This window comes from Meleagris gallopavo, chromosome 13 (genome assembly GCF_905368555.1).
Source record: "Meleagris gallopavo chromosome 13, MGAL_WU_HG_1.1, whole genome shotgun sequence".
NCBI classification, from domain to species: domain Eukaryota; kingdom Metazoa; phylum Chordata; class Aves; order Galliformes; family Phasianidae; genus Meleagris; species Meleagris gallopavo.
The window spans coordinates 14,354,781-14,368,939 of NC_139416.1; the positions used below are offsets into that span (position 1 = coordinate 14,354,781).

The window sequence follows — 14,159 nt, forward strand, 5'->3', positions numbered from 1 at the left end:
CCAGTCTCCCTTTCGTTTTAGTACTGCAAGTGATGTTCCAGATGATCACTCAGCAGAGGTTCAGCAGCACTGACACCCGAGTTAATGCAAAAGACCAAAAGGAACTTATCTCTCCAAAGAGCTCCTCTAGATCTAGACATAGGTGACATACACGGTATGGTCTCACCTTGACTTCCAGTAGTCACACGTATCTCTCAGTTGCCCAGCCAGTGGGACTGGTCCATCCATGGGCAACCTCAAAACGGGAAATGACTGACATGGAACACATGGAGCAGCTTCCTGTCTTCTAGAGTCTGTTGTGATAGAACAAGGGGAAACAGATCCAAACTGAAAGTGAAGATATTTTGATTGGATATATAGAAAAAGTTATTTATAATAAAGGCTGCCAGAGAGGTGGTGGATGCCCTGTGCCTTAAGACATTCAAGGTCAGACTGGACCGGGCTGTGAGCAACCTGATGTCCCTGTACATTGCAAGGGAGTTGGACTAGATGGTCTTTAAGAGCCCTTTCCAACACAATTCTATGATTCTGTTCTGTGATTTTAAATGGTGATTCTTTGAAGAATTCTCCAGAGGTGACACAAGAGGACAAAATCCTTATCCTCCTGAAATGAGTGGGATCTTTGCCATTGACTCCAAGGGGGAACCAGGATTCCTTTTCAAGATGCTTTGAAAAAAAGATTGCAGACAGTCTCATTCTGAAGTATTAACTTCTATATCTTCAATAGCTACTGTTGATTTACACTTCCTGAGAATCTGACCCTTCAATGTTACAGGGAGCTTGGACTCTGTGCTTGCTGGCATTGCTACTCACCAGCCCAACCCTGTGCTGTGGATAACAAGAGAGCTTTAATCCCCAGCACTCTCAATCAACACCTTTCACCAGTGTCGAATTCACATTTTGTTTTGTTTCCTTAATGGAAGCTCACAGAAGAACAAAACTGATAAACTCCCTCTTGCTCAGACTGCAGGAGCACAGGATAATATACAAGTTAAATGAAACATTAGGAGGAATAGAAAGCACTTTAGAAAACATGCACTGCCTCTTTAACATTTCAAATTTTTCTTTTAACATAAAATTACAGCATAATATAAGAAAGGAATTCAGCGAGATGCTCTATCACAATACTTGGGCAACTTTAACTCATCTCAAGTGTTATTATAAGAAATAGAATTTACTGGTATGGACTTATATTCAATAGCACTCCTTCCCTTTTTAATGAAATGTCATTATTCCAATACAAATCCTTTCATTCTGCAACCCGCTCCCCCCTTCATCTCACTATATTTCATTTCCTGCAGTTACGTGATATTATTGCCTTTTTTTTCCACAGCTATTGATTTAGGTGTATATGGTTATTACAATGCAAAATAAAACAGTTCCCCCATCCATTCTACCTTGTACCGTTGAACATTAACTTAATTTGTTTCAAATCTGCATTTGATTTGGCAAGGAAACCATTTATCTTTATGAAGAAAGCCCTCATAAAGTAGGGACTTCAGGAGATCACTGCTTTAAAAATTTAATAGCCTTGTGTCTTATACACTAGAAAAATGAATTAAACCTTCAAATATTATATGTCTCAATGTAACCTTTTTGCATTTCATACTATGTTTAATTTATTATATCCCAGGAAGAAAAAAAAACCAAGACAGATAAAGTCTCATTAGATTTAGGGTGGTAGTTGGTTCTCAGTTTTGTTTTGGCTTGGGTTGGGTTCTTTACATTCCAGGACTAAAAGTCTATCAACTTGATATTATCAGTGGGATGTAGCTGAATGTGGTCAGGCTGGTGTTGGTTGTTCTGTGTCTGATTTTGCTTGATTTGGTTTTCAGCACTGATGAGAATCACTCAGCTCTGAAGCCACCTACAAAGTTGACCTTCCTAACCATATGTAACATGCAGTGTCTCTAAGAATTTCCGTGGAATGAGCACAGGACAGCTTTCAGAGTCTACAGCAATCACAAATCAAAATAATTTATGCATTCTCACTAAAACCAGAATGTTTGGATTGCAGTGTAGTGTATGATAACTTTGGCATGACTGGTGAAAGAATGAGGTAGGAAGAAGAAACATCCATGACTGTAATGGAAAAGTTCTGCTTTAAAGAGCCAGTCACTTGTATGACTAGGCTGATGAACAACATCAGCAAACAAGGGAAATCGATCAAATGGTTGTGGGGGTTTGAGAACTGCTTTAGGCATTTATGTCCCTTATTTACTGGGGGAAAAAAAAACAAACAAAACAGCAGCATATCACATTGCCACATGCATACAGTTGTTCTGAACATCTTTAAAATACTTGTTTTCCTTAATTCAACGCATTCTTCTACTCTGAACAAGAGCTTACAATGAGCATACAAATGTGACCACATCCTAACACTATGCACCCTCCACTCCTCCTCGTATATGTTGGGAAGTTACCCGGGATCTTGAATCTTGAGTACAGGAGGCCTGGCAGCAGTGATCCTACAATTCCTTGTTCCTCTTTCCCATCCATTCTGCCCACTGATACGCCTCTTCTGTGCCCGTTGGCCATCTTAGCCAAAGAAAAGAAAACATCGTGTTTCCAAGACTGATTCTTGGGAAGGCCAATGTCACAAATCCAACCCATGGTAACAGTATACCTACTCTTACTCCGAGGACAGACAGCTCATATGGCTTGGTCTGGGTGAATACGACTTCAAGTTTAACCCCTAATTAGCAAAGTAGAAACACATCAACAGGTCCTCTAAGCCTAGAACTACAAGTAAATGAAACTGTGAGCAAAAATAAGAGCACATATTTAGATGATAAATTATAAAGGTAATATCTAACTTTAGGAGGTTGACCTTAGTAAACTGAGATGAAAGATACAATTTTAATATATTTTAATATAGTACTCAAAATAATTTGTTAGCACTCCCAGTAGTGAAAAAGTCATTGTCAAAAGATACCTAGAAAGAAGAAAGAGCTTCAAGCAGAGAGGCATCAAGAAAGAACCAAAGTACACTTAACCAGAAGTAAAAGCATCACAAAGGACTCCCTTTGGGAAGCCAAGGAAGTGAAGGGAAGGAGGCAATGAAAGAACTAAAAGTTGTGTAAGCAGGGAAAGAAGGAAGTTCATAATGCTCAGATGTAAAATAAATCCACCATCAGGACAACTTCCATCAGCATGCACTGCCACATTACTGAGCCATATTATTAGGTGCACCTAAGTTTTATTGATTTTACAACCATAAAGTAAACAACAGACACTAGAAATGCATTGAATTGGTCTCATTACAAATCTTCCTGCCTGTATCTTAGAACATTCTTAAGCTGCATTTAGCAAGCAACCTGGAAAGAGCTGATATACTGTGTAAACACATTAGAAACATGACTGTATTTGCCTATTTCTTCCCAGTAGGTAAAAAAGGGCTATTTTCATTGGATGATCTCCAGCAGTGAAATCAGAGCACAGCATTGTGATTAGTCAGCTCATACACTGAATTCCCAGTTTCAGTAAGAATAAGTAACATTCTAATTTAGAGCTGATATTTGACACCGTATGAGAGGGAAGGGGTTTGCTTTCCATTTTCTCCATGGACAACAGCGGTAAACTGCAAAACTCCCTGCTAAAGTGTATGATCTTTGGAGAATGCTAATTGACCTACTAAAGTTGGCTTATTTTATTCGATGAAATTTGCTTATCACAGGCCTCTAGGTGCTTTACACAAACAATATAAATGAAAATAATGAATAAACCAAATACCTAAGTGACAACGGGGACCACATCAATAGCTATCTGCCCAACAGAATATGGCTCAAAAGAAACTATATTATAGCATCTGATCATCTCCAAAGAGGGAACTTTCCCCCCTTCTGAGGTTTGCTTTATTTCCAAGCACAGGGGGATTTGTTAGTTTGAGGCAGATCAGGTATATCCGCCCCTTGCAGACTGCAGAGCACGGCAGTTCTGTGAATATGAGCACATGCAGAATTGATGCCATCCCGTGGGTGTAGAAAGTGGATATACAGGGAGTGCAGATCCTGATGAGAGCTCCTGCACTGCCAGGACAGAATTCCTCGGTGCGGTGCCTGGGCTGAGCTTACAGCACAGAGCTGCACAGCTCTCAGGCACCCTCCTGTTGGTCCCCTGCTCTCATGCAGCATGTGGGGCAGGCACGCCAACAGAAAAGCTTATCTCTGATTTTAGGCATTTTTTGAAGTACAGAGTTCCACACAAAAAATCCTGTAATCTTTTTTTCTACCTCTTTCTCTTTGCTTTGGTCACGTTCTGTTTTGTTGCTATTTCTGTGTGTTAGTTTCCTGCTCAAGATGAAGGGAGCAGCTCTCACGGAAAGGCTCAGCCAGCTCCCATGTTCTCTTTAGGTCAACCAGGTCAGAAAAAAGCCTCGTGTAGGAACCTGGGTAGGATCTGAGAGCACAGCCGTCACCTGGTGTGAGTCACAGCAATGCTAGAGGGATACAAATTATGAAAGTGTAAATGTAATATTGAATTAACCAGACTAGGCTCATGCCAGCTAGCTAACTAAACAAAGCTCAGCATGCCTTAATTCACCTGTCTGTCTGGGCAGCTCCGCTGCTCACTCTGAACTTGCAGGTCTAAGGCTGCCGGAGTCTTTGGTATCTGAAAGCCCACTGTCCCAACACTAAAGACCATGCTCTGTATCAGGGTCCTAGCACTGCCTGCCACACATGTGTGTCCTGCTGTCACCATTGCCTGCAATGCAGGGTTCAGGCTAGGACAGGAACCTCACCAGCTGCAGAAGTGCAACACACCTTTCACTACATTCATGATTCCTAAGAACTATGCAACTCGACCTCCTTTAAAGGTATCCACTGATTCTTTGGCCACTGACAGCAAAGCACACCATAATACTGTTCTTCACATATTCCATCCCTCTTAACAGGTATATGGAGAAACACACCTCCTCTTCTTTGTAGATTTAAAAGTTCACATGGGAAGAAGCTTCATTCAATCTTGTGCTAACATGAGATACACTTCACAGCTGTAATTTCCTGCAGCATCTAAACGTTTCCTGTTAATATTTTCCATGTTGTTGCTGTTTTTATGAAAAAAAAAAAAAAAACCTTCTAAATATTAACATCTTCAGATGGCAGAATGGAAAAAGTTAACATAATTCTTAGAGACACCACATACAAATCCAGAAACAGATCTGAAGCCAGATTTCTCAGCACTCTCTAAATTGTGTCACAGAGGACAGACCAAAAATCCAGTCCAACCTTCTGCTTTTCCTCACACATTGCTCAGATGTTGTAATTTGACCTCAATTCCAGCCAGAAGACAAGCCCCATTTCTGTGCTGTAACACAGATCATGCACCTTTATTTTCTCATTTATCCACACTCATTCTTCTGCTGCCTCCTCCTCACATTGCCATGGCACATAATAATCACACCATTGCTTATAATGCTTAGAGGAGAAGCTTAGGCTTCTTTTCTTGGAGAAAAAAAAGAAGTTAGTGACTATTAGGACAGCTGCTCTGTGCTCTTGGACTGGAAGTTCTTAACTCAATGGGAGATTTGAAAGATAGGGAACGCAAAACACAATAATACTACAAAGTAGCCAAAAACAAAACTAAAATTAAAAAACAAACAAACAAAAAAAAAAAACCAACTGGATTTTAGTCCTCTAGTGGTTCTTGGCCATATTCACAAATTCCATTTTATGCCTTAATGACTGTCATACTGTGAGCAACTAAAGGATGGGGATGTCTACCAAGACAGAAAAGCAGAACTTCTCCAGAAGCGTGCCAGCATTTGCCAGGAGTTTTATTGCCCCCAAGAAAACTGGCAAACGCCTTACCCTTGTAGAGAGCAGCAACATACCCAGTAAACAACTTCTGTTATTATGTTGTTCCTTTGTTTGTGCTGCCTGGAAGGCGGAACCAGCTTTGATGGTATGAGCATTTCTTTGGCTATGCTGGCTGCCCAGCCCAACAGCTCAGCAAAAAGCACTGGGCTCGTTCCTCCTCTGGTACCTGCAACCCACAGGTGTCAGCCTTCCCCAGTAAGTGAGGAGTAGTTGGTATCAGTTGAGCTGACAGAACACACATGTCTCGCTACACACACTACTGACAAGATCTCATGTACCTCTAATTTCAGAACACTTTGCTACAAATTGGCCTAGACTGCGGTCAGTCTGAGCAGTGAGAAAAGCTCGCTCTGCTGGAGCCACGTTCAGGATCAGACAGCTCGGATCAGACGCTGCTCAGCTGACTGAAATACAGCTTTTGAAGATCTTTGCAAACTTTCTGATTGACATTAAAAACAAAAGTGTGTTTATCATTTCAAATAAGACACTCCTTCTTTTCTCTGAGAAAATGCATGCATCGTGGCTTCGTCATAAATCTGTGAAATTTCTAGCCAGAATTCTGTTAACAAGTGAACAGAAGGCCCATTCCTCCGGCCTACTGTGCCAGAGCTACAGTGCCTGGCAAAGCCTTGCTTTAACAGGAGCCAAGCGTGACCCTGTGGGTCGCTCTGACTCTAGCACTATCCTCCACATAGTAAATTAATTAAACCAGTGAGATTGCATGTGGACACAAGTGAACCTCAGCATCCATCCCCTGACATGGCACTCTTTATCTGTTTGCCTTTTTCCATAGGTCTGCAGGCGTTTCTGCCAATCGAATGTACAGCAAAGCATGGGGCCCATGATTATTTGTACATCAATACCTTTGAGTGCCATTACTGTCTTCTCCTGTGTGAGATCACACAACCACACCTTCCTAGCTCTCTCTCTCAATATATTTTTTGGATGCAAATCCATATTTTAAACACACGTGAGCAAAAAATAAAGCGCCCAGAGTCTTTGCAAGTTCCATGACATGAAAGACTTCCAGTGACTTAAGCTATTTTCCTTGCTGCCATGCTGTCAGATGATTTTCTTGCCATTAACACATGCCTGTACAGGCCAAACTAATGCTTACCTTTTGGGAGATACGTGAGGAAATAAATTGTAGGAGCAATTACGAGCTAGGTGCAATCACAATTGCCTAACTATTAAAACTACTGTATGCTCTCATGGTTTAGTTAACAATATATGGAGAAGAGTGGAATTGCTTGATGTTCCCAGAAAAGGGGAAAAGAAGGAAAAAAAGATAAATATGGCCTCTTTCATTTATATCTGTGAAAACACAACATTTAAATGCAGAATTTGACTTTCCAAATATCACACCAAAAACCTTTTAACAAAAACAGCAGGAAGAGAAAGCTCTTTAAACCATGATATTCCATGAAGGATTATGAAAATAGAGGTCATTGCAAGAAAGAGAATTGCAAATACAACTTGAAAAGCTTCTCACATTTGTAAATACATCGAAGAGAATTTATTCCTCTCTGGTTTTGCTACCAGAGGATATTTACAGGTTCCCAGGGAAAAAGGAAGGAAAAAAAAAGGACATCAAATTTGATATACTCTGTGTGGTGCAACATGCTGATGTGTCATAGTAACACTCAACTGAGCTTCAAAGGAAATGAGTTTTTGAGGATGGAGTTACACATTATGGGCCTGATCCTGACAGCACAGTGAGTGTTCCCTGTGAGCCTTCGCCTGCCCTCAGCTCCCACTGAATTCTGAGACAGCTTTTGATTTCGTTTGGTGCAGAAGTAATGAGGCAACATTGCAGTGTGCTTCACAACAAGAGCCGAACTGCATCTGCTCACAGAGCCCATCTCACTGGGGCCTGGTTCCTTCACTAAGGCTCAGGAGTATAAAAGAGTAATAATTATGGCAGCAGTAATAAAGTAGGTCTTTGTCACTGACTCTGTGCAGGGACATTTCTTACCCAGCTGGCATAAAATCCAGCTGGGTGCTTTCACATGTGCTTTGGCTTATCATGGGCCCCCAAGGTTGTGTTCCTCAGCCTTTGCCTGACAGGCACTGCTTGCAGCTTTCAGACCTGGCTCAGCAGGGTCTGATTTTCATCAAACCCCAAGTATTGGCATTCTTAAAAATATAACTCTTGAAAGCAGAGGCTTTCTTATTTCCAAGCCCAAACCTGCTGCCACTGGCAGGTGATGTGCAGACAGACCTTTGGGCTCCAGCCCTGGGAGGTGCTAATTTGGGCAGATCACTCCTTTCAGTCCATTATGGAGGAATGGCTCCACAAAGTTCAGCTCAGCTCCGCTGGTACATGCACTCACAGATGAACAAGGCATAAAACTCCTTCTGACTTAAGTCAGATTATCTGAAACTCCAGATATTTCTATGGCTGCACCATGAAAACAGACTAGAATCAAGTGAGACAGCAGAAGCAGCTTTCCTGGCCTAAACTTCTGGTGAATCCAAGCTGGAAAAGATCTCCCTCTGTCGTCTGCAGCACAGTTGAGGTTGTAGTTACCCATACTGGGTTTGCCTTCACCAATCAGACTGTCCAGCTTTGCTTGAACTTCATGGCTGCAAGGTGAACACTGATGGCTAAAACTAATGGCAAAGCCTTCAGAGGTTTTACTAGAACCACGACTTCACCTTATGATTTCCTTCTGTTAAAGCAAATCAAGAAGAGACACAGCTCAACTTCTCACTGCCCAGACATCTGATATCAATAAGACTTTTTTACTCTGTCCAAAACTATATTTAAATTGCATTTCTGGCAGGTTTTGAGATGTGTGATATAGATCTCCTGCTATCACATCAGATGTAGTTTCCTTCAGAACTGTTGAACCAGATGTAAAATGTGAGAAATGTAAAAAGTAAAATAAAAACCCTGCTCAGAGTAAAGTGTTTCTGGCATGTGGCTATTATAAATGGGAGTTTTAGATGTCTATCTGCACTCCAGCCATTTAAGAGGGTACACAGTACCATAACTCTCTTGGAGCTGATTAGTGCCAGCTACTTGTGATCAGTAGGAATTTAAAAACCAAGGGCTGCCAAACACTAACAATTTAAAAACTGTATGCCAGCAATGTGCTGCAACTGAATATTCTGTAGTGCACTTAATTTCAAAGTAGAGCCATATTTAGAATACTGGGGGAGGAAGCTAATTTATCACGTCAATATTTGCTTTTCAGCACTTAGAACTATGCATGTGCTGTTTCTTACTGACAAAGAGAACTGGAGGCACAGAGAGAAAGGAATTCCTGCGAGCATGTCAAGCATCAATACACTTACACAGACAACAGGTAGAGCTGTAAAGTACTTCTCCCTTTGTGAGCACAAAATTGTCTTGTTTGAATCTCAGTTGCAAATGTGTGTAGGTATAGAACTGAGTTACAAACGGAGAAAGGTGAACAAATACTTCGGAAGTAAAGGTGAGTAAAAGCATGGTGATACTGAGGGAGAAACAGCTGCACCCCCAGCACATTCACATCCTGACTCTATCCTGCACAGCACAGACTGAACGATCGCTTCCTTGCATGACATTCAGCACCACCTGAGCAATGAGGGGATTTAACCAGCTGTGTGTTCCATACAGAGATGGGCAGTAATTCACTTGTCACTGTTTTTATCTCTTTGCAATCTCTTTTTATTCCAAGGAAATCACTCCTGATTTATTGTACAGAGTGAAGAATTAGGCTGAGTCTGTTTCATCACAAGACCACAAAGGCAGGGATTCCCACCTTACAGGGACTCAGATTTTGCCTCCCCTGGAGAGTATGTGTCTATTAGCATCCCAGAGACACTGTGCTGCTCAAAGCCTTCAGTTAGCTACTGCAGCTTGAGCCATGCTAACAAGTGAATGTAATTGCATCTAGTGGCCAAACCAAGAGAAAAGAGAAGAAAAAAGAAAAGCCATGAAACCACTTCCTTCGATCACCAGGAAACGAAAAGTGTTTCCAAGAAATAAAATCTCATGAGAGGAAAGTTCTGCCTGGTCCCAGGGGAAAGGCAATGGCTTTGTTGTGAGCAGCACCCTGACACCACTTCAGAGATGCAGAGATGGGCGCTGCTGACAGTGGCCACAAAGGACTGAATCTGCTGTGAAGAAGGCTCCTTCCATCATTCTTGATCTTGAAAAATCCCCAAGGGATTTTCCTTTTCTTTTTTTTTTTTACACGAAAGACTTTCATAGTTTATCAAGCCAAAAAGCCTTACTGAATTGAACTGAGTTAGAAGCACAGCCAGAGTAATAAAAATGATCCACAGTCCTTGTAGTTAGTCTGTATCTACACAATGTTTTCTGTTAGTACCTAAACCCCCTTAAGTAAACACGATATATTGAAAACTCTATGCTTAGCCAAGCTCCTTCACCAATGTGAGCAACTTGTAGGAGTTCAAGGAAGGCAAATGCTAACAGCTCTTTGGCAGGCTGGTTTCCTCCTGCCAAGCATGGGGCAGAGAAACCAAGAGAACAGCCCCTGCATGACTGCAGAGCAAAGAATGTGCTAATTCCTGGCCTTGCTGACTTCTGGCAAGGGCTGCCCGGATCTTTTAACATCACTGCAATTTGTAATTGTTCAAACTGATGGCATCCTAGTTAAAATGAGCAATAAAAACATGCACAAGATGAGACTCAAGGCTTGAATATATGGTGGTAGGATGGAGAGCAGGGATTTGGGCAAGGGGAGCTAAAGAGGTCTCCATGTTTCATACAGAGGGGCTAAAATGGGGCCTGCACTCCCAGCTGTGAGGATGCACTGAGATCTGTGACCGTTCCTAATTGGGAACAGTGCACGTCCATGGAAGACCAAACACACTGTGCTTGCAGGGAGCTGCCACCCACCCTGCTGTAGCCCAAGGGCCTGAACAGAAGCCGTGGAGTTACGAACCTACTTGTGACGACAAGCGCAGAGATTTCTCAGTCAGTATTTTAATTTGTGATCCTGCACTGAATTACTGCACCTCACTCATGCGCACACAGAATCTTAAGATACGGCCAATGCTTCACTAGCAGGAAATCCAGGTCTTCTCACTGCACTGAAAAGATCACTACAGATTATGTTTGGTAGATGCCCACTATGAATTTTCACATATTCTTAAAGAAATTCTGTAATTCTAAAAAAAACCAACACCTTGATTCTAATGGTAAGTGACATTTTAGCTCAGTCGCAATTACAATCAATGTGACTTACTCTTCGGGATATGATCCTTAAGTTCATACAGGGTTAAGTTTGTTACCCTCAGAGATTTCTTAATGACTCTTGTTATCTAAGCCCTCATAATGGTGACTGTGTATTATGTTTTCAGTGCACATCCTCAGACATATTAGGACATGAAGTGAACCTGACAGGGAGGAGAATATTTCCTTTCTCCTCTGAAGTGCCCCAGGAGGGCTTTCTGCAGGTGACCTCCTCAGACCCTGGCTCTACATTAGAGTTATTGTCCTGAGAGAAGATTCAGTTAAAACACCCAATTCATTTCATATAGTGCTCTTGAGTTTATTCTTAGTGGCAGCTAACTTGTAAAATTTTATTATGGATTCTTCTTTGGTTTGCTTGATGGAAAACAATTATTCTATCATCACATCTAAATGCAGTTGTGTGTGTCTCTGATATACCTTGGTGAAGCAAGCAGTTTTCTTTCCATTACTATTTTCAGATAAAATGCTAATTTTGGTTAAAAAGAAATATCCATCCTGGGATGATATTATCAATATCTTAATTTAGATTTCACACTTCTAAATGGCTGTGTTCAAGTTGGTCTGCCAAGCTAAAATAAGCCTTGTGGCTTGTGAACACAACCTGTGGACCAAGTAACATTATTATTATTATTATTATTGTTATTGTTATTGTTGTTGTTATTGTTATTATTATTATAGCACCATGTTGATTTCTTTTAGAAGGGCAGAGCTCACTGGTTAGGCAACACACAAATGCTTGATAGGCTTCATCTACACTCAGAATTGCTCCTGCTGTTCACAGACATAGTGCCAATGAATCCTAGCCCAGCAAGGGGAGCTGAAGCACAGAAAAAATGCACATTCTGCAGAAACAAAAAGCAATCTCTGAAGACACAGATCTCTACCAGCTGTACTGGGACAGCCAGCAGCAGAGCCCTGTCGGACTGCAGTGTCCCTGCTTTACCAGCTCTGCTTCTGAATGCACTGACACAGCCGTGCTACATATGAAGCCAGTCTATCCAGAGGTAATTCAGGGACCACTGCATATAATTGTGGAGGACAGGAGTACCCATGTACCCCCCATGTGGCTCAGGGGGTGTGGGAAGGGCTGTGCTGCCACTTAGAACCAAGACAATGTCAATGACAACAGAGCTAAACCTGTACAATTCATTTACATTAATGTTTTGAGAGGATTGTAGAGCAAAACTTACTTTGAAATATACTGCTCTACATACGTCTTTGGCAGTGAGCTATTCCTTACCCTACAATAAACTGTTTGGTGTCATGACCCCAGCCAAGTCCCATGGCATCACCCAGTTCAGCCCACCAAGATGGGCACAAAGATGAGCCACACCTCTCCCTTCCCTTAGCATTGTGTTCTCTACAATAAGAGAAATAAAAATGGACAATGAATATCACTGAAACCTTTTAAAACTTGCCTGAAATTGCAGGGGGGAAAAAAAAAGCCAATAGTTTGCAAAGTGCAGGAGGTGCCCTCCCTCCAAATCAAATGTGCCTTTGCAAAAGCACAGCTTTGAGTTGGGTGGGAGGTGATATGTGCCTTCACTTCCATAGGGATACACACATTAGAAGTCTGATAGAAATTCAAAAATAATGCAACATTGCCATCGTTTTCTGTGGTTTCAGGTGAGGACAGTCAGAGCTCACAGGAGGTTGAACCTGAAATCTTTGCAACGTTACGCTGCCCATATATCAAGGATTTTCTCTTAAATCTCTGGGCAGTGGGCATTTAAATCGAGGCTCAGCACTTACCCTAAAAATTTGCTGTTTGCGAGATGCAGTTTCTAGTAGAATTTCCTCTTGCAAAACCATTTGCTATCTACTGAAAAATTCACAGATCCTTATAGAGCCATTATTCACATATTTCGTACATATCAAGTGAAAAATACAAGCCACCAGAAATATTATACAGTTTCTTCAGTGCTCAACAGTCCAATTGCTCTGATGAGGTGGCAGATGCAATCTAGGAAATTAAAGTCAAGCGAGTGCTGCAGAGTTGTATTTAGAATCTGGCTGAAAGCACAAGGACCATTTGAAGCAGCTCTGTGCAGAGCCCGTTCACAGGGAGGAATCTTGTTTCATAGCAAGAACCATGGTGGGGTTAAAGCCTTTAAAAAAACCCACGAACAAACAGGTCTCCTAGAAAAGATATGCAATGTGATTTTAGTTAAGTCTTAATAGAAACTCCTAGGAGATCACAGTGTTTTTCATGCTTGCATACGCACTTGGACATCATTTTAGAGGTATGTAGAATTATGCAATACCATGGATATTAACATGGTAATGAATATTAACATGATAATTAATAATATACTTAAGTGTATGTCATGCAGCTGAGTGAGCCAAGAATGAACCAAATGTATTGTACCAACTAACCCCCCACAGTTACAAGACAGAAATGAACAGCATTTTGTAATTATACACAGTGACATATTTTCTCATATCTACTGCCAAAAAAAATATCACTTTCTGGAATTAAAAGAGAGAGCAGCAAATAGAAACAGCTATGTCATCAGCAATTGCAAACATGTTTTCAGCTCCAGCTTCTGATAACTATCCAAAGACGTTCTTTTAATTGGTTAAATTGACAACTGTCCAAAAACGCAGGGCTGTGTTCACTCCTAACAAGTCAAACAGAAATCAGAGTGCCAGAGAAGTTTTGCAAGGAGACAGGAATTAGCAAATGGGTAGCACAACCCAAAAGTGAATGGTGCTGCTTGTAAAGGAGCATCTTAGATATTGCAAGACTCTATTAACTTTGCCCCATGGGGCCTGATCAAGTTGCCCATGAGAGACAGATGACAGACTGACTTACTGTATTTAAAATATAACCTCCTCTCACAGGAACACTAAGAGGATTGCTTAAGACAAGTCTTCTTAACACAGGAGCTCTCTAGTATGCCATAAAACAAGCTGGCGAAATTCAGAGCAACCTTTCAGCTGACACAGATTCAGAGAACTAGGTTCCAGCTCTTTACAACTGAAAGATGTCAGATTTCAGTCTGAGATGATGTCTCATATGCCCCAGCAGCAGTGGGAGAAGCAGATGACCCCATGCATAAATGCTCACCCTACTCAGAGGTAAATTGGCTGGTGTAAATGGGATCTACAAAATGATCCAAAAGCAGGCA

General features: G+C 41.4%; 1 long non-coding RNA gene across 6 annotated transcripts in view; it reads right to left on the reverse strand.

The window, feature by feature from the left end:
• LOC109369823 (uncharacterized) overlaps positions 1 to 14,159 on the reverse strand; it is a 340,039-nt gene that overhangs the window by 202,821 nt on the left and 123,059 nt on the right. For 5 of the 6 annotated variants that reach the window (XR_014886106.1, XR_014886107.1, XR_014886109.1 and 2 more), the window contains one exon: positions 167 to 293. The exons of the other annotated variant lie outside the window; for it this stretch is intronic. This is a non-coding gene — a long non-coding RNA (uncharacterized LOC109369823). The remainder of the gene's footprint in view (positions 1 to 166; positions 294 to 14,159) is intronic. 6 annotated transcript variants of the gene reach the window in all.